The sequence below is a fragment of the Bos indicus x Bos taurus genome, chromosome 17 (genome assembly GCF_003369695.1).
Source record: "Bos indicus x Bos taurus breed Angus x Brahman F1 hybrid chromosome 17, Bos_hybrid_MaternalHap_v2.0, whole genome shotgun sequence".
NCBI classification, from domain to species: Eukaryota; Metazoa; Chordata; class Mammalia; order Artiodactyla; family Bovidae; genus Bos; species Bos indicus x Bos taurus.
The window spans coordinates 42,479,683-42,507,672 of record NC_040092.1 but is presented as its reverse complement, the minus strand read 5'-3'; the positions used below and the strand labels follow the sequence as shown (position 1 = coordinate 42,507,672).

At 37.6% G+C, this 27,990-nt stretch overlaps 1 pseudogene; it reads left to right on the top strand.

The window, feature by feature from the left end:
- The first annotated feature begins 8,709 nt into the window (after nucleotides 1–8,709).
- Nucleotides 8,710–27,990, top strand: part of LOC113907741 — a 104,721-nt pseudogene continuing 85,440 nt past the window's right edge.

The window sequence follows — 27,990 nt, the reverse complement described above, 5'->3', positions numbered from 1 at the left end:
TTTCTTATTACCTGGTTAGCTGCTGTCTCTAATCCCTGGAAGGCTTCTATATTCTGGGGAATATTGGGAAAGAAAGAAAAGAAATGAAGACCACAAAACAAGAAGAAAGATTATATCAATTCAGATGTGAAGAAGCAACATTAATATTGGAATAAGAGAAATTTTCCCATGATTCAAACTCTAAAGGAGGCTACTGATATTGAAGATATTGTGGTAAGTTGGAAAAAAAAAAAAGTCACAAAATATATCAGAGGTGGAATCTACTTTCTCTACAGTTCAGTCAGGGTGGGTTTGATAATATGACTTATCTCAGTTAACAGAACTTTGGGAAATTGATTCAGGTAGAGGTTTGAGGAGTGTGTTTATGTTTGAGCTTACCCTGCCTTGCTGGTCTCTGCAGTCCTAAGACAGCTGTGTGTTAGAATGAAATGCCATGTGGAATAGAGACAAGCTGTCCTAGCTCTGGTGTCCCTCGGCCAACTAGCCAGCACTGGTGCCAACACTCGGACGCATGAGTGAACCATCAAAGATTATTCAGTGCCAGGCAAGTTGGCACACACCAGAAGATCTGCTCAGCCAATGTACAGAATCATAAGAAATAAAAATGTTACTTCAAGCCATTAAGTTTTGGGTAATTTTGTATGCAAGCAAAAACTAGTTGATACAAATTAAAAAATGGAGCATTTTAGATAAAATACCATAATTTTTTTTGTTGCTGCTTTTAAATTGCTTTTTGGAAAAAGTGCTTCAGTGAAAAACTTAGTTTTAGGTTTCACAAACTCACTGTAGCTTAGATGCTGTGCTTCATTGCTCAGTCGTTTCTGATTCTTTGCAACCCCATGGACTGTAGCCTGCCAGGCTCCTCTGTCCATGGGGATTCTCCAGTCAAGAATACTGGAGTGGGTTGCCATGCCTCTCCTCCAGGGGATCTTCCCAACCTAGGGACAGAACCCAGGTCTCCCACATTGCAGGCAGATTCTTCATCATTTGAGCTACCAGGGAAGCCTGTAGCTTAGATAGACCCATTCTATAAAGATTCAGTGACTTGAGTCATTCTAGTTGATTACTATACATTTCTCTTGAATTCCTGAATGCTTTAGTTAGCTTTGTAAGAATTGGTTGCAATAATCAGTCAAGATATTATCACATATTCTATTAGTTTTTTCATTTCAATTTTGCTATTGTATTTTTATAACATTTTTAAAATGCGCAATTGAGAACTTTTGGAAACCAGACACATTAGCTTCTGCTAATTTAATGTGACACATCATACATATAAGAAACAGCACTAACATATTTTTTACATCCCATTTGAATTTTTACCAAATCCTCAAAACTAACCAAGAGAGACTTTGCTGTATATACTGTCAATAAGAATTATATTTCAGGTGTTTGTTTAGAGTATATTCTCCTTTTACCTACTGGGAAATATCCAGATGATTAAAATTAATTTATATTTGAATATAGGCTCCCTAATTTTTAAAATTGATTAACTTAGGTTGTTGACTGAATGTGAGACTAGGAAAATTCAAAAATTGCAATGTTCAGGAATTGTATTTATCTTATTCTATGGCTTTCTTGTCTATTATTGCAAAATTGGGCATTTTGGTCAAGTACACAAAATAGTTTCCTTTGGAGTAGGTTGATTTGAAAACTCAAATTTCAGGGATGACCAGATGATTTCTTTTTTGGTCTCAGATGTTCAGAGTTGCAATCTGTTCCTTTGGACATAAGCTTTACCAGATGACCAAGATCTTTGTAAACAATTTACTCTATAATTCTCTTTGTTAGATAATAAGTTTTGAAATTGCCATCTAAAATCTGGAATAGTTACCCATCCAGACTAGTAACAACTTTGCATTTTCAAAGACTAAGTATAATTCATGCTAAAAGTCATTATTTGGTAAAAAATTATATGGAATGAGTAGAGAATTCTTTCTTAGGTATGAGAAATAAGAAAATATTAAAATCCCGAGTTTAAAATATGACTCCAGGTTTTATTGCTAGTGATTTCAAGTTAAATCTTTTAACTGTGTATCAAGGCAACTGAGAGGACAAAAAGCCATGTTTGTGAATATAGTGGACTCAAATATAGCAGCTCAGGGTATAAGAAAGCAGGTCCACTCAGATCTGGTTTCATGTTAAAGACTATTCTGTTGTGACATACTCTTATCAGTTTCGTAGGAAGCAAGGTTATATTTTCTCAACAGTAGGTGTAGACATTCTGTTCCCTTTCTGCTGAAAATAAGGAACTTTTAAGTTTGTTTTTGGTGGAGGAGGTGAGATTGTGTGTGGTCATTCTTTTAATAGGAATGAATAAGAGCGAATCATTGACCAGTGAGTACATCATACAGTTCTAGTGCTGATACAACAAATCCCAGATAATTGTATTTTGAAAAAAAAAGGTGTAATTTAGGGCTAGATTATTTGGACTTAATCTGCTGAATTGTGTAGCCTTCAACAAATCACTTAACTTCAATATAACATGTTTTGAAATCCTTAGATAAAAGTCCTCATGTCTAAAATAGAGTATCAGATTAGATTCTCATTGTGTATAATACTCAGGGGAAATTTTGAGAGCATTACATAGAATGAGAATTTGGCATAAAAGTATTATTATGGTTTTGGGAACTAAGTGCGCATGTTCAGGATTTATGGTCCTTAACATTGCAGCAGCTCTGGATGATGGGAAAACATTCAGTTTTGTGTGGATGTTTTGAGTGCTGAAGAGACTAGGTAAACATAGAGAGAGATGAACAAGATTCCTTAGTAGTCTGGCGATTAAAAAAGAATCATTTGTGTGTTGATTTATCAGCTTTGATTCCTAGTGAGGGATTTGGAAGTAGTTACATGAGTGAAACTGGCATTTGAAATGTTTCCTTTCATGGACATCATGCTTTGGACATGTTTGATTCTTGGAGAAGTGCCAGGGGATGACACTGAGGTGGCACTAGGCTTCACAGTATCAGACACATCTTAGTCTGAATGCCTGGGGTCGGATACCAAGGTGCCTGAGGATTTCATGTAACCCTTTGGAAGGAGGGTCATTCTTTAGTGGTGTAAAATCTGTTTTTGTTTTTGTTTTTTTGCCTGTTATAAATTGTATATCTCTTATATTCATAAACCACGGTGTGATGATAAGATAGGATGATATGAGGTTGATGTTAGATTGGACATTCAAATAGAGCTGTCATCAGAAATGTAAAAGTGATAATCCTGAGACCTAGGCCTGACACTGTACTGCTCATGGGATTAGCCCAGTGGTTGCTCTGGAAGGCAGGATATGATTTTATTCCAGTCACATGGAGGAAGCTTAGTGAAAGAAACTGAAAACATTTCTAGGTTCTTTGAATCATTCAGATCTTTGCTGTGCACCTACTTTGCTCCAGGCACTATGCCTGGTTTAGGGATATGATGCTTCTGTAGAATGATGCTTAATGATACTGCTGCTGTAGTAGGTAGCTACTCTTCTAAATAATTGTTGTTTTTAATAAGTGCATTTCATGTGAAGTGTAAACAGTCTGTATGTTGTGCTTCATTTTAGAATGACGTGCTTCTACAAATATTGCAATCTGAATTGGCCCTAAAAATCCTTCTGGGATCAACTTATTTGATTTGTTCAGTAAGTGTTTACTCAATTAACCTTTATTTTGAATCATTTTTAAGTGCTCGACACTTTCCCACTAAGTTCAAATTGCATTTATCCTCAGATTAGTATCTATAACTGCAATGAGACTGCTCCTGATACTTGTGACCAGACTAAAGTGTTTGCTTTTACTCGTTCCTGCACGCTCATCAGCATGTCTGTTGCTTGGTATTCTGGTATGCTTGGTATGCTCATTTGATACTATGTGTTGTTCATTATTTTCCCATATTCTGTCCAACAGAGTCATCTTGTTGTAGGTAACAAATATATTAATCCAGCATCTTTGTGCAGCTAAAATGCTTTGCCCTGAGGAAACCCAGTGTCTACCTTCTGGGTGCCTGCAGTCAAAAGAGGGAGCAGATAAGTAAACATTTGTAACACAGGATGATAAATGACACAATAGATATAAACATGGGATTTTGGGGAAACACAAAGATGGATCACTTAACTCGGACAGAGTTTATCAGGATAGGATAAAACTCACTTGTATTACTTATTATTACTGTATAACTAAGTACCATAAAATAAATGGCTTAAGAAAATAATAAGCATTTTTTTGATCTCACAATTTCTCTGGGACAGGAATTTGGGTGCATTTAGCAAAGCGGTTCTAGCTGAGGTATCTCAAATGAGGAAGTATTGAGATATTAGCTTAGGCTGCTGTCATTTAAAGGCTGAACTGGAGGTGGAGGATCTGTTTTTGAAATTCATTCACTTAGCTTTTGAGTCTGAATTGTTTGTTAGTGGGAGACCTCAATTCCCTACTGTGGAGGCTTTATCAGGACTCCCTGAATGTTTTCATGACATGGATACTGGCTTCCTGTAGCGTTAGTCATCCAAGAGAGACCAAGGCAGAAACCCTACTGTTCTTTATGATCTAGTATTGGGAACATCCAACCTGCACTTTTGTAGTGTACTATTGGTATCAACAAGCTGGCCTGGTAAAGTGAGGGAGGGGACAGCCCACAGTGTGAATACTGGGAGGTGAGGATCACTGGGCATATGTTGTACAGATTTCTGTTACTACTACTCTTTGAATCATGTGGAATAACAACAAGATGTTAGCAAAACAGTGGATACAGATGCTTCTTCACTCAGTGCTACTGATATATTAATTCTAGTGGTGGCACTGACAGTTAATAGGTTTCAGACAATATCACAGAAAAAAGTATTTGCTGCTAAACCTCAGAATTACAAAGTAATTGTTCTAATAATGTTGCTGAGATACTGTGTAGCTCCATGTGGAGCTCTGTTTCCCTGGAGGTCTGACAATTAGCCGTTTGCATGTTCTGGCCCATATTGTGTGTAGGAGCTGTAATGTGAGTTTCAAGTTTATCATGCAATGGTCTGTTTACTACTCAATAATGTAAGCGTCTTCCAGATCCTATCTCAGAAAAGTGGTGAAGCCAGTAAATATTTGGGACTTGAAGCCTGAAACCTTTCTTTTGTTAAATAGGGAATGTGGATATTGATGATTAAAAGTTGATGCTCATTATATTTAATTGATAGAAGTGTTTTGCTAATACCATTTCCAGTTTTATGGTTGTATCAAAACATGGTTTAGGGACTTGCCTGGTGGTTCAGTAGTTAAAACTCCACGCTCTCAATGTAGGCGGCCCCAGTTGGATCCCTGGTCAGGGAACTAGATCCCACATGCCACAATGAAGATCGAAGATCTTGTGTGCTGCAGCTAAGACCTAGTGCAGCCAAATAAACTATTTATTTATTTATTTTTAAAATTTTATTTTTTTGCTCTTTCAATTTTATTTTTTTTTATTTTTAAACTTTACAATAGTGTATTGGTTTTGCCAAATATTGAAAAACATGGTTTACAAAGGAGCTTCAACTCTTCTTAATTCTAATTAGTCCAAAAAGTCACCCTACATAAATTTACCATCTAAGTACAGTGTGCTTCTACTATAAACTTTACTTCAAGATTCTGGATTCAGTCTTTAAAGTGCCTTATGTATAGAAATTGGGGCTGCTGCCATTCCAGACCATCACTTGCCTGCCTGTGTTAACATAGTTCCACGTTAACATAGCTCAGACTTTGCAGCTTGTTGAACTTTGGCATCTTCATTTATCCATGTAAGATCTGACCCCTTTCTCCCAATTTGTCATTATGGGTGAGCTCTGAATTGATTGTGATTATAGAACATTTTCTGCCTGTGTCTTGATTGTAGCACAAATTGGTTATTAGCCTTCCCATTTAAAGCAGACTTCCTGCTTTACAACCAGTCTGACATGCTGAGAGAGCCCACAGTTTCAGTACTAAGGCTTGCTAGAGTCTAATGCACTTACTATAGTATTTTCCATAGTTTGACACCTGATGAAAGCAGAACTGCATTCATGAACAAAGGTCCAAGATGCAGAGATTGCTGAGTATATATATTCTATCTTCTTCATATAACTTATCTTCCCTTAGTCTCTGTAGGAACCCCGTCACTTATAGCCTCTTTGTGTATAGTCATAGTGATTTGTTGTTTATCCTGTTTTTAATATAGGCACGGGGACATATGTTCATCAACTTAAATTTGTTGTGTAATTTGGACACACATTCAGTTTCATCTCATACTTCTCCCAATGTCTTTTTTTCTTCATTTTTTTACCTATATAAGACCATATTCCCTCTTCTTGGGGATATTCCTTTTTCTGTATTTCATTTCTCTTGACTGCTGGCATATTTGTTAGACTTCTGTCTTAGTTTTGAGAAAAAAGTTGGGCAGGGAAAACTGGGGTATCCTTTCAATGCTGGAGATCTGAAGACCCTGGGGAACTGGGAACTCTGAGTGAGAAAGAATAGGATATTAAGAAAGTCAAAAAGCTTCAGGAAAGTTTGGACACTTTGATATAGAATTACACCCATAAAATTTTTCAGCTCTTTCACACCCTTATGGTATGTATTCTCTCTTTTCCAGTTCCTCTGAATTGCCAGCATGTCTCCTTTTACTTCTTATTCATACATATTTCCCCATGGACACTGGGAGAGTCCTCAATCTAGAAGCAATCTGACCCTATTACCTATTTCCCTCAGTCTATATATCTGCCTTGCAATATAAGTGAGGCCAGACTCGAATAGATCAGTTACTTATCTCCCCTGGCCACATCCAGGTTCTTTCCTCTGATATAAGAGAGAGGGGAACCACTGGGACTATCTTACACAAATGAAACTCTGTTTATCACTGGGCTATTCACTTGTAGGTAGCTCTGGGGCTCTTTCAGATGCTTCTGAATTACCTAGCCAAGTTCCTAATTTACCTATTGAATGTTGGTCAAGTAATATTTCATGATGGAGTCTCTAACCCTTTCTTTGCCCCCTGCAGTGTCCCTTTAAGCATTATCTATTTTGATAGTCAACTTATCTTTAGGTATTATTGAGATTTCTAGTACATGACATTTTACTTTTTTCGTTCCTACATCTTATTTCCTTAATGCAAGGGGAAAATATCTTGAAACAATAAGATTTGGAATCTCTGTAAGTTCCTGTTTCTCTCCTTAGTTACATTTTTAAACTACCCTGCCTCTGGTCTGGAGTCAGAAAACTAGAGCCACTAGCTCAGATTTCATGAGTCCCATAAGGTCCAGTTCCGTCATCACTCCAACCCCTGTCAGTAATTTTGTCAGAGAAAATTGTGATGAGCAGAGGTTCACACCCCCATATTTACCACTTTTGCATGCATTGGTCTTGATGCCTTTTTCCTGTTTTAGAGGAAAGGGCAAGTGCAGTGTAGACCATGTGTTTTGACACCATGCAGACAAAATTTGAAACATGACTCTGAAACTTCCTATCTGAGAAACAGTGGTTGAGTTATTTATCATCTAAAAAGTGTCCTCGTGCAAATTGAGGATAATGGCCATTGGATGGGTTTGCTTAAATAAAGTAATACATTTATATGCCTAAGAAAGTGCTTGGAATCCAACAGACTACCAATAATTATCAGCTTCATTCCTTGCTCCTTACCTCTTCCCAACTGAGACTGCTGCATTCTTTTGGGATCTTATTCTAACAGTCCTATATGCTAGGATCCAGCCCTTCAACTGTGTTCTCTTTCATAGTAGAGATTTCCGTTTCTACTCTGATTTTCCATTTAGCGATTGCTCCAGTTCCCTTTTATTTATATCCTAGCTTATTGAAAAGTTTATCTAAACCATCAAGTCCAATTTATTACGGATCAGTGATTGTTTGACTTACACCTTCATCTGACTTTGAAATTGCCAACACCAAGGTTTCTAGTACCTGCCGAATTGACAAATGGATACTTTTCAGTCCTTGCCTTCCTTGATCTATTAATATGTATAGTGTATTATAACACTTACTCATTCTTTAAAGTTGTTTGCTATTTTAGATTCTTCTGTGCCTGAGTACTGCCATATTCTCCTTATTAACTTTATTCTGCTGTCTACTACTTTACATTGGTATGCCAGTCTCCTCTCCTTTATTCTCTTTCTCTATGCCTTTCACTCTTGCTCTCTCCCCTTTCTCTTTAATTCACTTCTCCCTGGGTGTTTTCTACTTCCAAATGCAGGATACCAACTGGATGTGGAATATTCACTGAGAGACAAAAAGAACAGGTCATGATTGCATAAAATTGCACAGATGAATCTCAAAAACATTATTTTGAAAGGAAGAAGCCAAAAATACAAAAGACTAAATACTGTATGCTTGCCTTTACATGAAGTTCATGAATGGTCAGAATATATGCTGTTAGAAATCAGAACAGTGTTTGCCTGTTGGGGGCCTGGTGATTGACTAGAATGGTTCCTTGCAAACTTTCTGGGGTTGATGGACATGTTTTATATTTTGACTGGAGTGTTTGTTCCATTTTTCAAAATTTATTGAACTTTGTACTTGAGATCTGGGCATATCATTGTATGTGATATTAGGTTGGTGCAAAAGTTATTGTTTGGTAGTTTTTGCATTGTTGAAGTTTGCCTTTTAATATTGGAATACATTCTTAAATAAAGGTAGGTATATTATACATCATTTTAATGTGCATTTCTCACTTTATTTTTTTTTACTGATAACTTATTAGTTGTTGTTTATTCTATATTTATTTTAGACTATGGAAATGATGTTAGACAAAAAGTAAATTCCCAAGCCATTTTCTTATTCCAGTTCAAAATGGATTGTAAAGCAGAAGAGACAACTCACAACATCAACAATGCATTTGGCCCAGGAACTGCTAACACATGCACAATGCAGTGGTGGTTCAAGTTTTGCAGAAGAGACAAGAGCCTTGAAGATGAGGAGCATAGTGGCCAGCCACCGAAAGTTGGCAGTGACCGTTTGAGAGCCATCATTGAAGCTGATGCTCTTAAAGCTACACAAGAAATTGCAGAAGAACTCAGTATCGACCATTCTATGGTCATTTGGTATTTGAAGCAAACTGGAAAGGTGAAAAAGCCCAATAAGTGAATGCTTCATGAGTTGACTGAAAATCAAAAAGATTGTGTTTTTGAAGTGTCATCTTCTTTCATTCTGCGCAACAACAGTGAACCATTTCTTGATCAGATTGTGATGTGTGACAAAAAGTGGATTGCATATGACAACCAGTGATGACCAGTTCAGTGGTTGGGCTTAGAAGAAGCTCCAGAGCACTTCCCAAAGCCAAACTTGCACCAAAAAAAGGTCATGGTCACTGTTTGGTGGTCTGCTGCTGTCCTATCTACTACAGCTTTCTGAATTTTGGCTAAACCATCATATCTGAGAAGTATGCTCAGCACATCTGTGAGATGCACCCAAAACCACAATGCCTACAGCTGGTGTTGGTCAACAGAATGGGCTCAATTCTCCATGACACTGCTGACTGCATGTCTCATAACCAGCACTTTAAAGTTGAATGAATTGGGCTACACAGTTTTGCCTCATCCATTCATTTGACCTCTTGCCAACCAACTACCACTTCTTCAAGCATCTTTACAACTTTTTGCAGGGACAATTCTTCCACAACCAAGAGGATGCAGAAAATGCTTTACGAGAGTTCATCAAATCCAGAAACACAGATTTTTACACTATAAGAATAAACATTTCTTGTTGGCAAAAGTGTGTGTTCGTAATGATTCCTATTTTGATGAATAAGGATGTATTTGAACCTAGTTACAATGATTTGAAACCGCAATTACGTTGTCACCAACCTAATATTTACTTCAAAAAAGGAAAGAGAATTGAGAGAGGTAGAGATGATTGTGGGCTTCCCAGGTGGCACTATTGGTAAAGAACCTTCCTGCCAATGCAGGAGACTTAAGAGATGTGGGTTCGAAACCTGAGTCGGGAAGGTCCCCTGGAAGAGGGCACAGCAACCCACTTCAGTATTCTTGGCTAGAGAATCTTATGGACAGAGGAGCCTGGTACAGAGGCTGTAGTACATAGGGTCACCAAGAGGCGGATATGACTGAAGCAATTTGGTATGCACAGAGATGGTCGTAGAAAGCAAAAGTTATCCCCTCTCCTCAGTATTCTTCCCCATCTCCCATCAGAGTTTCAAAGTGTTTTGTATTAAGCAGAATTTGTCTGCTTCATTAGAGAGTGCTTTTGACTAGGACATAGATTTTATAGTTTAGGGGGTTGTCCTAGAACTGAAGAAGTATGAAGGAAAGACACCTCCATATGCTGATCCTAAGTTGAGGCTGACACTCAAAATGTCAGATATTTAGTTGGGTGAAGGGAAAAATGTTTACCAGCTTTATATACAGTTTAAACACTGAATTAATGGAACTGTGTGCTTGAAGTACTTGGTTTTTATGTTTCAGATCTGTTCAGCATGCTAGGGGTAGAAAGAAGATTGGAAAGGGAAATATGTTGCCAAATTCCGTATGTGTACAGTTATTTGAGGAAATTCTGGTAAAAATGCACTGAAGGCTAAGTACATTTACTGACATCTGTTATTATAATGCCAGGAGCTCTGATATAAACCAGGAAATGTAAATGCAGCCCTACCCAAGTGGGAAATATTCACTTGCCTGTTTAAGTAATCAAAACATAAAATATAATTTCTAAAACTCAAGATACCTTAAAATATATGTGTTGATTTAGTGTACTGAGTTCAAGACTGAGGTAATGGGGCAAAGCATCCTGACTGGGTCTGACTGACTCACAGATCTCCAAGTGATCTGCCATACTGTGTAGATTACTGTATTTTTTTCTGGCAAGAGGAGCCTTTGATTGGTAACATCTTCCCTTACATTCAGAAACAGCAGGTAGTTACATATGATGACTTGTATCTTTTTAAAGAGGTCATACGATATATGTTGATTGTGAAAGTTCAGTATATGATAAAAGATGTTTCATTCTCTTTATATTTCATAGAGTCACTTGACTCTTACTCTTGGTTATTTCGTTAGTTATAATGAACCAGTGTTGTTTTTTTTTTTTAATGTCAAGAAACCATAAAGATAGTTCTGGGAAAGCAAGAAGAATAAGAAAGAGTTTTCTGTTTTTTTTTTTTTTCCTCCATTTGTTCTAGTTGTCTTATTGAAAGATTTGTATCTAGATTGAACTTTCTTCCTTGTTACTCTGTTTTTGTCTCATCCTAGTATTTCCTCACTGTAATTAAGGCAGCTTGTTTTGTTGCCATGGAAATGAATTCAATGTCACAGATTTGGCATACTGGTTCTGTTTCTTTACCAGGAAAGGTGTATGTGCTGAGAAGCAAATAAGCCTCTGTTTAAGCACAAACCCACATGGTAGTATCTAAAATTAGGAAGGCTAAATATAATAGGTACAGAGTCCTCAATTAAATGTTTTATTTTTATTTTTTAAAACTTTTATATTGCAGTATAGGTGATTAACAATATTGTATTAGTTTCAGGTGTACAGGAAAGTGATTCAGTTATACATATACATGTACCTGCTTTTTAAAAAAATTTTTTCTCCTATTTAGATTGTTATATAATATTTAGCAGTGTTCTTTGTGCTATACACTAGGTCCTTATTGGTTGTCCATTTTAGATATAGCAGTATGTGCGTGTCAGTTCCATACTCCAAATCTGTCCCTCCCCACACCCTTCCCCCCGGTAACCATAAATTCATTTTCTAAGTCTGTGAGTCTGTTCCTGTTTTATAAATAAGTTCCTTTGTATCATGTTTTTTAGATTCCACATATACGTGATATAAGATATTTGTCTTTCTGTCTCTGACTTACTTCATTGAGCATGACAGTCTCTAAGTCCACTGTTTACAATAGCCAAGACATGGGAGTAACCTAAATGTCCATTGACAGATGAATGGATAAAGAAGATGTGATTCATATATACAGTGGGCAGTATTACTCAGCCATTAAAACAATGAAATAATGCCATGTACAGCTAACAGAAGCAGAAGATATTAAGAAGAGGTGGCAAGAATACACAGAACTATACCAAAAAGATCTTCATGACTCAGATAATCACAATGGTGTGATCACTTACCTAGAGCCAGATGTCGTGGAATGTGAAGTCAAGTGGGCCTTAGGAAGCATCACTACGAACAAAGCTAGTGGAGGTGATGGAATTCCAGTTGAGCTATTTCAAATCCTAAAAGATGATGCTGTGAAAGTGCTGTACTCAATATGCCAGCAAATTTGGAAAACTCAGCAGTGGCCAGAGGACTGGAAAAGGTCAGTCTTCATTCCAATCCCAAAGAAAGGCAATGCCAAAGAATGCTCAAACTACGGCATAATGGCACTCATCTCACATGCTAGTAAAGTAATGCTCAAAATTCTCCAAGCCAGGCTTCAACAATATGTGAACCATGAACTTCCAGATGTTCAAGCTGGTTTTAGAAAAGGCAGAGGAACCAGAGATCATATTGCCAACATCCGTTGGATCATCAGAAAAGCAAGAGAGTTCCAGAAAAACATCTATTCCCACTTTATTGACTATGTCAAAGCCTTTGACTGTGTGGATCACAATAAACTGTGGGAAATTCTTAAAGAGATGGAGTACAGACTACCTGACCTGCCTCTTGAGAAATCTGTATGCAGGTCAAGAAGCAACAGTTAGAACTGGACATGGAACAACAGACTGGTTCAAATTAGAGAAGGAGTATGTCAAGACTGTATTTTGTCACCCTTCCTATTTATATGCAGAGTACATCATGAGAAACGCTGGACTCGATGAAGCCCAAGCTGGAATCAAGATTGCCGGGAGAAATATCAATAACCTCAGATATGCAGATGACACCACCGTTATGGCAGAAAGTGAAGAAGAACTAAAGAGTCTCTTGATGAAAGTGAAAGAGGAGAGTGAAAGAGTTGGCTTAAAACTCAACATTCAAAAAACTAAGATCATGGCATCTGGTCTCATCACTTCATGACAAATAGATGGGGAAATAGTGGAAATGGTGACAGACTTTACTTTTTGGGGCTCCCAAATCACTGCAAATGGTGACTGCAGTCATGAAATTAAAAGATGCTTATTCCTTGGACAAAAAGTTATAACCAACCTAGACAGCATATTAAAAGGCAGAGACATTATTTTGCCAACAAAGGTGCATCTAGTCAAGGCTATGATTTTTCCAGTAGTCATGCATGGATGTGAGAGTTGGACTATAAAGCTGAGCACCGAAGAATTGATGCTTTTGAACTGTGGTGTTGGAGAAGACTCTTGAGAGTCCCTTGGACTTCAGGGAGATCCAACCAGTCCATCCTAAAGGAAATCAGTCCTGAATATTTGTTGGAAGGACTAATGTTGAAGCTGAAACTCCAATACTTTGGCCACCTGATGCGAAGAACTGACTCATTGGAAAAGACCCTGATGCCAGGAAAGATTGAAGGTGGGAGGAGAAGGGGATGACAGAGGGTGAGATGGTTGGATGGCATCACCAACTCAAAGGACATGAGTTTGGGTAAACTCTGGGAGTTGGTGATGGACAGGGAGACCTGGCGTGCTGTAGTCCATGGTGTCGCAAAGAGTCGGACATGACTGAGCAACTGAACTGAACTGAACTGAATAGCAGCATGGATGGATCTAGGGTGGACATTTTATATAGCTAGTTTATGCCATGATAAACCTTTGTACCATATGTGGTTTCTCTTATAATGAGTAATATCACATAAATCAATTAATTTAGGACTTTCAGGTGTTATTAATTTTATTTATAAAGTCCTTTTTGTTACACATAACATGTCAACTAGCATACTTAGTGGTGACTTCCAAATACAGGGCATGTGACTCTCACTCTCTATAATCTGCCATGACCATAGATATGTGTACATGAAAATTGATGTTTCATATACAGTTGTTGAGGTGGGTATCTTTTGTGCATTTTCTCTTGATGTTTTCTCTCCATGCATACAAACATACATATTTTTTGTGTATATATGTCTGTTTCAGTATGACCTGAAAAAATAAATTGTATAACATCCTCAGTATTTTATTGCCTCCTCTCTTCCTCCATTCTCCCTCTCTCCTCTCTTGCTCTCTGTCACTTTTCTCTCCAACCCTAGCCCCTTTCATGCATCTTTCTGGAAGAAATTTAGTGAGTAAATAGGAAGCATTGATGTGATTATCACCACCTTTTGGCTCAGTGCGCTTTTGGCTTTGTCCTTCAACACTGCTATTCTGGACTTTTACAGAGTTGGTGCTGTGCATGCAGATGGGCACTTGGCTAGCAGAATATATACATTTTTTGCTTTATTTCACATATCTGTGTATGCACATTGCACACAGAGACATGGTTCACAGTTCCCTGTCATAGGAAATGTCATGCAACATGTTAATCATAAACATCCTAAAAATTGGATCTGATCTTTTTAATATCCTATTTGCTGTTGCAATGGAAATATTTCCTCATAAAAGTATCTGAGTCTGCCAAACCAATGTAGTGATCTCCAGTGTAACATACAGCTTTCCAAGTACTCTACAATTTTATAATACTAATGTCATGTCGCTAAACTTGGCCACCAAGCTTGCTCCAAAATATTGAACTCTTAGCAAAAATGCTTTTATAATAACTCTTATTCCCTTGTCCAGACTAGCTCTTAAATCTGTGAAAGCGTCCAAATTCATTATTCATTTTATTGCTTCTCCTTGAGTACTCTTCTACAGAAGTATCCATTTGAAATCTCCTCATCTTTTTAGTGATTTTGTTTTGATTCATTGTCTTTTGTTTATTCTGTTCTATGTAAATCAGTTTGAGGCAAAGGAAAGGACACAAATAAGCATTTATATTTAAAGTCTTCTTTCATACCATTGTTTGTATTTTCTTAGGGTAGTGAGTCAGTGTTTATGGGAATGGCATGTTTTTGTTTTTGTTTTCTTCAGTGAATTTTTTGGTCATGCATGTGTAAGACATTGATTTGCAATACTGATGCTCATTAGTTCTGTTTTTAATGCTCTGAATTGTAATTTAGATATAATTTTCTCCAGCTTGTTATGGATACAGTTGTCAGTTAAAGCAACCAATAACTCACAGCATCCCTGGAAGCAGAATGGTGGTGTTTGTAGGGAAGAAATGTGTGAATTTCTTAGTGTCTTGCAGACTGAGGTGAAAGGAAAAATTAAAGAATGGAGAGAAGGTGAAAGAGTTAAACTTTTTTTGTTAGAATTAAAGTTTTATCACTTTTATTCACTACTGAGTTTTATTTTAAATATGGACATAGTATATAAAATGTGCTTTTTGCCCACTTAAACAATAGAAGTGTTATTCTGCTTCTAATGCAGAACTGAAAATTCTGACCATTAGGATTAATCCATCTAATCTTAGAAAGGCTATACTCTTGGGAGAGACTAAGGACAATTATTTTGGTCTCAGACCTCTTTGGAATAGATAATTCTTTATGAGAATAGATATTTGCTACATTTGATTTGAATTATTCTGTCTCCACAAGAATAGATATTTTCTGCATTTACTTGGTCTTATTCACTGGACTAGTTTAAGGATAAGAAGTTGATGAAAAAGGGAGAGACACAGAGGGTTGGCTCATGCAAGTGTGATAGTCTGTAGCTGGGGATTGACCAAAGTACTCACAACTATTGGAGTCACCAAAGATGAGGAACATAGGTAGGGAATAATGACAAACTGCCTCATTCATGATTTTGTCTCATTAAATTTTTCATTTATTCATTAAATTTTACATACATGCACAGACCACACATTTGTCTATGGCAGACAGTGTAGTGCTGGGTTTTTCTGACATCATTTTTTAAGGAGTAGAGAGATATTGCAAGCATCATTAATTGATTTAAACTTCTTTTGAAGTTAACTGTAGTTTTGATCTTTATCTATTGTTTACTACTTATGAAGTAAACATTTATTTATCCCCAAATTACTTATTTTTGTGCCAAAGGAACACTTTTTAGTTCTCATGTTCAACATAGTCTACATTCAACCTTGCTATGCTTGTTTATAATATTACCAAGTTGGTAAAGTATCAATATTGTATTTATTGATAACTGTGGAAACAAACAGAAAAAAACATGTAATCCCCAGATTTGAGAGATTGCAGTTACATTTAGGGAGACAACATCTAGGAATAAAATGCTAGCAAGGCATTGTATACTGAGAAGAAATCAGAATTGCTGTTAATAAATTCAAAAAGGGAGAAATCATGGTGGATTAGGTATAAAAGTAAGAAGTCATGGGAAAGTCAGTCCTGGATTTGCCTAAAATGTGTTCCTGACAGTGTCAGAAATAAATGCTTTTATCTCAGCATGCTATGCTAATGCTAATGCTAATGCTAAGTCGCTTCAGTCGTGTCCGACTCTGTGCGACCCCATAGACGGCAGCCCACCAGGCTCCGCCATCCCTGGGATTCTCCAGGCAAGAATACTGGAGTGGGTTGCCATTTCCTTCTCCAATGCATGAAAGTGGAAAGTGAAAGTGAAGTTGCTCAGTCGTGTCTGACTCTTATCGACCCCATGGACTGCAGCCTACCAGGCTCCTCTGTCCATGGATTTTCCAGGCAAGAGTACTGGAGTGGGGTGCCATTGCCTTCTCCATTTATCTCAGCAGAGCATTGTATAGTAACTCTTCTCAAGATGCAGTTGAGTTATACCCTTCCTCTTGCTTAGGTAACTTCATTCTAAGAACACATTGAACTCAAATCTCTCTTCATATTTTATCTTTGTGGACTGGAATTCAATTTCTAAATATTTAGAAACTGTAGCCTCTTAATCTCTTCAGTCATGTCAGTCACCTTTAGTTGGACTTTCTCCCCATTGCTATTTCTTGAAGTATGGTGTCAACAGAAGTGCTCAGTAAGTACTATGTGTTTTTTGTAAGGGGGAGCGTGATGTGTTCTCTTTTATTTCATGTGCTCCTCCATGATTATATCTGAAGCTTTGATGTCGTTTTTTTTTTAAATAAAGAGAAATAGTGAGTTTGTTTTCAGGTTCTTTCCTGGGACTAAAAATTTTGTCTTAGAGTGTGCCATCTTTTAGATGCAGTTTATATTTGGTTTCTTATTTTTCTAAGTTTCAAAATAGTCCAGTGTCATCTGCAGTCTTAGAGATTCCTTTGTGCACAGTGTTTTGAGATTATTTTTAAAGTAAGACCAATTTGAAGATTTGTTATTGTGGACCCTGTTATTTATGCTTTTTTTCTGTCCAAAGATACTCTTGTCTTTAGTGAAAGCAAGAAAGGTAACCCTTTATCTTCTTGTTAACTTGTCTGTAAGCCAGTTTCTATCCATGACAAATCAGTCCTCCCCACCATCTTTCACTCAAAGTTAATTTAAAAAGTATCTTTTGTGATGCTTTGTCAGAGGCATCTTTGAAGAAATCAGCATTGGATGTAGTACATTGTAATATAATAATAAAGTTATGATAAATGTGAGTAGTACTTAAGCTGGTCTAGAGAGAGATCTTTCAGAAGTTTTAAGCTATGAGATCCCTTTCATTGGAATAACAGCTTGGATAAAGCCAAATACATCAGTACTCTGTCCTAATAATCTATAAAAGTTGACTGATCAAGGCAACTATAATCCGTACTTGAATTTGGAAAAAGTAGAAGAAAGGAATGCTGAAAAGGAAAAAAGTAAGATAAGAAAGTTGGAAAGCTCTCAGAGACACATGGAAAAATGGTTGTTGTATATTACATGCTTATACCTAAGATAGGACTGAAGATATAGTAAAGAGAAGTAGAATTTATAAATATGTGGTATTTAATCTACTATCTCAAAAATAATATTTATCTTTATTCCTGTTGATTATTTAGTCTATTAATTTTGAGGCATGTAACAGTGAGTTTGGTTTTTAGAGGGATTATGTTAATAGTGGAAAATTCCAGTCATAATGTGAACATATTCTGAATGAAACCTTTTCTCATCCCTTATGCAAAAAGGCCATAAGAAAATGAAGATTAAATAAATAGGCGGACTTAACACTGGAGAGTGAGGTACTGCCAAACTTGTTAAAAAATCTGTCTGTAATTGTTATTTCTACATGCTTACCCCATATTCATTCTACAGAATTGGTGGCTATGTAGTCACTACTTCTTTAAAAGAGCTCTTGCTGTGGTTAATGATGAATTCTTAATTTTTAAACCTTATGTGTCTCTTCTCATTCTTATCCTACTTGCTCTCTCTATAACCTGTGTTGATCCAGTCCAACTTGGCCTGAGAGCATATAGATGTGAGGTTAGAATAATGTCAAAGTGACAGTCACAAATTAATATTCTGCCTACTCTTATGGAACCCAAGACCATCTAAAATTTCATCAAAGTCGTTCTGGGAACAGTGCTTCCTATGCAGTCTTGAAACAATTCTTTACTACCTGAGATATCTGCTGCTTTCTTCTTTTGTGCTATAGCTCAGAAACAGGCAGTTAAATCACAGGTGTTGGAGAAGGATATAACCACCTTGCCTCCTGGCAAAGAGGACACTGCATCAGCCTGTTATTTCCCAATGTCCAGTGTCAGCAGCAGCAGCAGTGTTATTGACACTGTGGTAATGTGATGCTGGCAACTGTTGTTGCTGGAGCACTTACTGTTTTTTTATGGTAACTGTGTAGGTTGCTGATACCAGTGCTGTTTAATTATTTAAACTTTCATGTATTTGTGAAAGTTATCATGAAACAGTGCAAAAATCTTTGAAGACTGAATCTGGGAACAATCCTAAATTGTTACTTATGAAAAAAAAAAAAACAGCTTTGTTGAGATAAAATCCACATACGACACATTTCAACTGTTTAAAATGTACTGTTCAGTCGTTTTAAGTATATTTACAGAGTTGTATAACGATTACCATAATTGACTTTAGATAATTTCAACATCCCTAAATGGAATCCTGTACCTATTAGCCGTCGCTGCCCGTTTCTCCTCAACTCCCAATCTTAGGCAAGATTTGCTTGTTTTGGACATTTTGTACAAATGGAGTCACATAATATGTGTTCTTTTGTGATTGACTTTTTTCACTTAGGATAATGGTTCAAGATTCATCTGTGTTGTAGTGTTTGTCAGTATTTCATTCTTTTTTTAATTGCTGAGTAATATTCCATTGTGTGGATGTACCACATCTCATTTTTTTATTCATAAATTGATGAACACTTTGGTTGCTTTCATTTTTTTGGTTATTATGAATAATGCTACTAGAAACATTTATGTATAAGTTTTTGTATGGATATATGTTTGAAATCCCCTTGGTAATATACCTAGGAATAGAACTGCTGAGTCATGTGGTAGCTCTGGGCTTCTCTTATGGCTCAGTGATAAAGAATCTGCCTACCAATGCAAGAAACACAGGTTCAATCCCTGGGCTGAGAATACCCTCTGGAGAAGGAAATGACAGCCCACTCCAGTATGGAAAATCCCATGGACAGAGGAGTCTGACGGGCTACAGTCCATGGAGTTTCAAAAAAATGACATGACTCAGTGACTAAACAACAGCAACAACATGGTAGCTCTATATTTAACATTTTGAGGAATGACCAGAGGTTTTACCAGGTGGCTGCTTGAATTTACATTTGCACTAGCAACATATATAAAAGTTTCACTTTCTTCACATCCTCATCAATATTTGTTACCAGATCCGATCAGATCAGTCGCTCAGCTGTGTCCGACTCCTTGGGACCCCATGAATCGCAGCACTCCAGGCCTCCCTGTCCATCACCAACTCCCGGAGTTCACTCAGACTCACGTCCATCGAGTCAGTGATGCCATCCAGCCATCTCATCCTCTGTCGTCCCCTTCTCCTCCTGCCCCCAATCCCTCCCAGCATCAGAGTCTTTTCCAATGAGTCAACTCTTCGCATGAGGTGGCCAAAGTACTGGAGTTTCAGCTTTAGCATCATTCCTTCCAAAGAAATCCCAGGGCTGATCTCCTTCAGAATGAACCAGTTGGATCTCCTTGCAGTCCAAGGGACTCTCAAGAGTCTTCTCCAACACCACAGTTCAAAAGCATCAATTCTTCAGCACTCAGCCTTCTTCACAGTCCAACTCTCACATCCATACATGACCACAGGAAAAACCATAGCCTTGACTAGATGGACCTTTGTTGGCAAAGTAATGTCTGTGCTTTTGATTATGCTATCTAGGTTGGTCATAACTTTCCTTCCAAGGAGTAAGCGTCTTTTAGTTTCGTGGCTGCAGTCACCATCTGCAGTGATTTTGGAGCCCAGAAAAATAGGTCTGACACTGTTTCCACTGTTTCCCCATCTATTTCCCATGAAGCAATGGGACCAGATGCCATGATCTTGGTTTTCTGAATGTTGAGCTTTAAGCCAACTTTTTCACTCTCCACTTTCACTTTCATCAAGAGGCTTTTGAGTTCCTCTTCACTTTCTGCCATAAGGGTGGTGTTATCTGCATATCTGAGGTTATTGAGATTTCTCTCGGCAATCTTGATTCCAGCTTGTGTTTCTTCCAGTCCAGCGTTTCTCATGATGTACTCTGCATAGAAGTTAAATAAGCAGGGTGACAATATACAGCCTTGACATACTCCTTTTCCTATTTGGAACCAGTCTGTTGTTCCATGCCCAGTTCTAACTGTTGCCTCCTGACCTGCATACAAATTTCTCAAGAGGCAGGTCAGGTGGTCTGGGATTCCCATCTCTTTCAGAATTGTCCACAGTTTATTGTGATCCACACAGTCAAAGGCTTCGGCGTAGTCAATAAAGCAGAAATAGATGTTTTTCTGGAACTCTCTTGCTTTTTCAATGATCCAGCGGATGTTGGCAATTTGATCTCTGGCTCCTCTGCCTTTCTAAAACCAGCTTGAACATCTGGACGTTCACGGTTCACGTCTTGCTGAAGCCTGGCTTGGAAATTTTGAGCATTACTTTACTAGCATGTGAGATGAGTGCAATTGTGCGGTAGTTTGAGCATTCTTTGGCATTGCCTTTCTTTGGGATTGGAATGAAAACTGACCTTTTCCAGTCCTGTGGCCACTGCTGAGTTTTCCAAATTTGCTGGCATATTGAGTGCAGCACTTTCACAGCATCATCTTTCAGGATTTGAAATAGCTCAACTGGAATTCTGTCACCTCCACTAGCTTTGTTCGCAGTGATGCTTTCTAAGGCCCACTTGACTTCACATTCCAGGATGTCTGGCTCTAGGTCAGTGATCACACCATCATGATTATCTGGGTCGTGAAGATCTTTTTTGTACAGTTCTTCTGTGTATTCTTGCCATCTCTTCTTAATATCTTCTGCTTCTTGTTAGGTCCATACCATTTCTGTCCTTTATTGAGCCCATCTTTGCATGAAATGTTCCTTTGGTATCTCTGATTTTCTTGAATAGATCTCTAGTCTTTCCCATTCTGTTGTTTTCCTCTATTTCTTTGCATTGATCGCTGAAGAAGGCTTTCTTGTCTCTTCTTGCTATTCTTTGGAACTCTACATTCAGATGTTTATATCTTTCCTCTTCTCCTTTGCTTTTCGCTTCTCTTCTTTTCACAGCTATTTGTAAGGCCTCCCCAGACAGCCATTTTGCTTTTTTGCATTTCTTTTCCATGGGGATGGTCTTGATCCCTGTCTTCTGTACAGTGTCACGAACCTCATTCCATAGTTCCTCAGACACTCTATCAGATCTAGGCCCTTAAATCTATTTCTCACTTCCACTGTATAATCATAAGGGATTTGATTTAGGTCATACCTGAATGGTCTAGTGGTTTTCGCTACTTTCTTCAATTTCAGTCTGAATTTGGCAATAAGGAGTTCATGATCTGAGCCACAGTCAGCTCCTGGTCTTGTTTTTTCTGACTGTATAGAGCTTCTCCATCTTTGGCTGCAAAGAATATAATCAATCTGATTTTGGTGTTGACCATCTGGTGATGTCCACGTATAGAGTCTTCTTTTGTGTTGTTGGAAGAGGGTGTTTGTTATGACCAGTGCATTTTCCTGGCAAAACTCTATTAGTCTTTGCCCTGCTTCATTCCATATTCCAAGGCCAAATTTTCCTGTTACTCCAGGTGTTTCTTGATTTCCTACTTTTGCATTCCAGTCCCCTATAATGAAAAGGACATCTTTTTTGGTTGTTAGTTCTAAACGGTCTTGTAGGTCTTCATAGTCTGTCTTTATTATAGCCATCTGAGTGTATATGAAGTAGTATCTCACTGTGGTTTTGATTTGCCTTTCACTGATGGTTAATGAAGTTGAGCATCTTTTCATGTGTTTCTTGGACATTTCTATATCTTTTTTTGTGGAAAGTTAATATTCAGAATCTTTGTTTAGTTCTTAGTTCATTTATTTTGACTTAATTATTGCATTGTCAAATTCTTTTTTTAAAATTTTATTTTATTTTAAAACTTTACAATATTGTATTAGTTTTGCCAAATATCAAAATGAATCCACCACAGGTATACATGTGTTCCCCATCCTGAACCCTCCTCCCTCCTCCCTCCCCATACCATCCCTCTGGGTCGTCCCAGTGCACCAGCCCCAAGCATCCAGTATCGTGCATCGAACCTGGACTGGCAACTCGTTTCTTACATGATATTTTACATGTTTCAATTCTTAGTACAAGTCTTTTACCAGGTACATGCTTTGCAAATATCTTCTCCTTTTTGTGGGTCCCATTTCCACTTTCTTGATGGTATCCCTTTTGAAGTACAAAAGCTTTTTAATTTTTTATGAATTCCAACATATATATATATATATATACATATATGTATATGTATATATGTATATGTATGGACTTCCCTGGTGGCTCAAATGGTAGTGTCTGTCTACAGTGCGGGAGACCTGGTTTCGATCCTGGGTCGGGAAGATTCCCTGGAGAAGGAAATGGCAACCTACTCCAGTACTCTTGCCTAGAAAATCCCATGGACAGAGGAGCCTGGTGCAGGCTGCTGTCCATGTTTTTCTTTTGTTTCTTGTGCTTTTTGGTGTCATATCCCAGAACACCTTGCCTAACTCAGAGTCACAAAAGTTTTCTTCTGTATTTTCTTCTAAGAAGTTTGTAGTTTTAGTTCTTAAGTTTAGGTCTGAACTGTTGTTGTTTAGTCACTAAGTTGTGTCTGACTATTTGTGACCCAGTGGACTGTAGCCTGGCAGTCTCCTCTGTCCATTTCCTAGGCAAGAATACTGGAGTGGGTTGTCATTTTCTTCTCCAGGGGATCTTCTTGATCCAGTGATCAAATCCATGTCTCCTGCAGTGGCAGGCAGATTCTTCACCACTGAGCCACCAGGGAAGCCCAGGTATGAAATACTTTGAATTAATTTTTGTGTATGATATGAGGAAGGAGTTCAACTTTGGCATTTAAAAATCCAGTCATTCTAGCATCATTTATTGGAAAGACTGTTTTTTTTTTTTCTCCCACAAGGGAATGTCTTGGAATCCTTGTTGAAAATTATCAGTTCATTTTTCTTAAACCAAACTTCTGTGCCTCTAGTCTCTTTTTAAAGGAGGAAGATATTTCACCCACCACCCAACCCAACGAGACTTCTCAGCTCCTCCTCTAAATAGAGTTCTAAGCAGTCTACCCTATGAATTCTCTAGATACTTGTATTTCCAAATTATCTTGCAGCAAACAGTTCCAGACACTTCTTGATTAAAAACATTGTTGTTCCTTGCCTCTAAAACACTGATCACTTTTTTTCTCCTCATTTTCTAGTCTTCTCAATTTACTTTGGCTTATTTCTCACTATGCATATAATTTCATTTCCTGTTTCTTTGCTGGTTCCCAAGTCTGTAATTTCAGTCCCAACATTTATACTGAGCTCCAAACCCATATTTCCTGGATGCCCAAGGGAATGAAATCCAGCACAAACAAAATGGAATTTTTGTTATCTCTTCTCCCCTTGACATACTCCATTTCTTGAATTCTCTATTTTAATTAATGTCCCCACTAGTCTAGTCAGTAAGTTGGAAATCTTAGAGTTATCACCCCACAAGTCACCAAGTTCTGTTGATTCTGCCCTGAGACTAATATCTGATCCTTCTGTCCATCTTCTACCTTACTTATCTCTTGATCATTTTCGTCTTCATTTTGCATTGGCACTTATCCCACTGAATAATAATTGTTTGAGCATCCCTAAGCAAGAGCATAAATCAACTTTCAGTCAATATCTGTTGCTTAAAGCATTGGGTTGGCCAAAAAGTTGTGAAGATGTTATGAAAAGTTCCGTAGGATGTTATGGAAAAACCCAAAAGAACATTTTTGCCAACCTAATATACGGTCAATAATGATTTATTTAATTATTGAATGAATAATAAATTCTTTGTCAGTGTTTTCTACTGTTTAGTTTATGAGAGAACCATTATTTTTATCTTATAATTTTATGGAAACTTACAGAAAATACAAATTTAGTAGAATGTTAATAGATTTCTACCCCCAACACAGTGTCCTAGTGGAATTTTCTTTCCCTTAACAGTGTGGGGTTTGGACTTTATATTTCTTTCTTTCAGTGTGAGGAACTCTGTAGAGTTTAAAACAGCTGACCAAAGAAAATTCTTTTAAATCCATATAGAAATTTAGTTGTTTTCAGAAGGCCACTACGAACTGAAATTGTACCTCAGACATTATATATGGGTAGTTTCATGACTTTTTCCTTTATACTGTTTAAAAATGTCATATAAAGTGGTTCTTTACTTTTGTTTCTTGATTTAGTCCTGACCATGATTTCGGAGAAGGCAATGGCATCCCACTTCAGTACTTTTGCCTGGAAAATCCCATGGATGGAGGAGCCTGGTAGGCTGCAGTCCATGGGGTCGCTGAGAGTCGGACACGACTGAGCGACTTCACTTTCACGCATTGGACAAGGAGATGGCAACCCACTCCAGTGTTCTTGCCTGGAGAATCCCAGGGATGGGGGAGCCTGGTGGCTGCCGTCTATGGGGCCGCACACAGTCGGACACGACTGAAGTGACTTAGCATAGCATAGCGTAGCATGGTTTCTGAATGAGTCCCCTTGGTCTGATATGTCTGAAGCTCAGTGGGGTTTGTAGTTCCATGGAAATCATGACTCATCACATTTGGCATTGAAATGAAAGTAGATTGTAAAGATGGGGCATGGTACTGATAGTAATAAGAATAATTTAACTCTTTATGGCAAAATATGCTAAAACATAGTGGAATTTACACAAAATGTATCTACAAATTATTATGTTAATTTTCATACTTTGCTTAACTGTAGTTTATATTTTTTTCTATTATTTTGGGGTTAGGGCATTTTACAGCTGTGGAGAAATAATAATTTCATGTTTCATGAAATTTTTTGCAAAATCCAGGCTCTTATTGAGTAATAAAGTTCCTTTGAAGAAGGAGACAATTGTTTAACATCTTGAGTGTTTTAAGAGTAATTTTACTGGATTAATATTCTTTTACATAGTGTATAAAATTTGGCTATGAGCCATGAGCATAGAAGAAAATAAGACAAACTTGATCCTTAATTTGACATGTGTTAATCATAAATTTTACAGTCTCTTATGTGTCAGGCATTGCAGTAGGAGTAAGAAAGAGAACATAACCTTGAAGAAGTCATGCACCAAAGAGTTAGAAGAGAGTATTAAGGAAATGAATTATAGCATAAAAGGGGCAAATACTGTAAAAGTATTGTAAAATAGAACTTTTAGACAGGATATGACCTGGTAGGTTAAGGAAGCCTTTACAGACAAGGCACCTTTGATCTGGATCTTGGAGGATGAATGGGAGTTAACAGGGCAAAGAGGATTCTTTCTTACAGATGAACAGCATGTCCATTAGTTTGGATTTATCATAGGGTGTTTTCATGAAATAAAGAGATTGTGGTGGAAGAGGCTGCAGAATTTTACAGTGACTCCTTGTTGCTATGGTGACTCCTTGTTGCTTGGAGCAAATCTAAATGCTGCAACAAGACATGCAAATATATTCTATTTAATTACTCCAGTAAGTGTAGATTCATTATTAATTCTGCCTGTTTCCTAATGTAGTCCCTTTGCTTTAGTGACTTGATCTCTTTAATGTATTATACATGTGCCTGAAGACTTTCACAAATCTAACACTATTCTAACTCTTCCCTTACTTTGGACACTCCCCTCTCCATCTGCTGTCATCATAGTTCTCTAATTGTAGGTGTACTTTACAGTATGAAATATGTGTACATTACAGTATGAACATCTTTGGGGCAGAGACTATGTACCTTCTATCTGTGTTATTTTTAGTGCTCAGCAAAAAGAGCAACTAACAATAGGAAATTTATAACTTATTAAGAATTGCTACTGTGGCACTAAATAAATTTTTAAACATTTTACCTCTATATCCTCTGTATTAATTTTTATTTAGTTTGATTTTTCAAGGGCATCTGTGTTTTGTGAAAACATATATAGGGAAGTGTGTTTGAAATCTGTGTCTGCTGTTCATTTATTATATGAATATACAATTAATTCAGAAAACTAAGATCATGGCATCCAGTCCCATCACTTCATGGCAAATAGATGGGCAAACAGTGGAGACAGTGGCTGACTTTATTTTTCTGGGCTCCAAAATCACTGCAGATGGTGATTACAGCCATGAAATTAAGACACTTACTCCTTGGAAGGAAAGTTTTGACCAACCTAGGCAGCATATTGAAAAGCAGAGATATTACTTTGTCCACAAAGGTCCATCTAGTCAAGGCTATGATTTTTCTAGTGGTCATGTACGAATGTGAGAGTTGGACTATAAAGAAAGCTGAGTACTGAAGAATTGATGCTTTTGAACTGTGGTGTTGGAGAAGACTCTTGAGAGTCCCTTGGACTGCAAGGAGATCCAACTGGTTCATTCTGAAGGAGATCAGCCCTGGGATTTCTTTGGAAGGAATGATGCTAAAGCTGAAACTCCAGTACTTTGGCCACCTCATGCGAAGAGTTGACTCATTGGAAAAGACTCTGATGCTGGGAGGGATTGGGGGCAGGAGGAGAACAGGATGACAGAGGATGAGATGGTTGGATGGCATCACCGACTCAGTGGACGTGAGTCTGAGTGAACTCCGGGAGTTGGTGATGGACAGGGAGGCCTGGTGTGCTGCGATTCATGGGGTCACAAAGAGTCAGACCTGACTGAGCGACTGAACTGGAACTGTCATGGAATGATATGTAGAAGTGATATGTGTATACCTGTGATGGATTCATTTTGATATTTGGCAAAACTAATACAATTATGTAAAGTTTAAAAATAAAATAAAATAAAAAGAAAAAAAAAGTGATATGTAGATATTCCTTATAGTTCAAAATGTTCTTCTGGAATATGGTAAGGGGAACTCTGGATGATTTTTATATGGGTATGTATTTATACTTTCTGTCCCCTAAGTGCCATATCTCTACTACTACTACTACTACTACTACTACTACTAAGTGGCTTCAGTTGTGTCCGACTCTGTGCGACCCCATAGACGGCAGCCACCAGGCTCCCCCATCTCTGGGATTCTCCAGGCAAGAATACTGGAGTGGGTTGCCATTTCCTTCTCCAATGCATGAAAGTGAAAAGTGAAAGGAAATCACTCAGTCATGTCCGACTCTTAGAGACCCCATGGACTGCACTGGATAATTTCCATATTTACTTTTGTAATTGATTTTCCTGTATCTGTAATGATCTCAAAGATTGCTATAAAATTCTCAAATAAAAATTATAATTAATTCATTTAGATATTTTGAAAAATATGCCCCATTGTACACTCTATATAGATAATGTGCAGGAAAAAGGATCGGATAGACAGAGTTATGAGAAGAGTTGGGAAATCAGCATTCTGGTAGGTGCTTAAAACAGAAAATTTCAAAGTAAGATGCCTATGAGCAGTGCCAGTTTTGGTTTTGATTCTGTTTCTTTATTGCTGTATAACAGCTCACCCCCCAACTCAGGTACTTAAAGAACAACTTATATTTATTTAGATTTCAAATTTGCAGGGGTCAGTGGGAAGTGTCATGTTTTCTCCACAAAGTATCAACTGAGGTGACCCGATGGGGGTGCTGAAGGATCTTTTCCAAGATGACTCACTTTCATGGCTTTGACTCAAGCTGGCGGGGAGCTCAGTCGG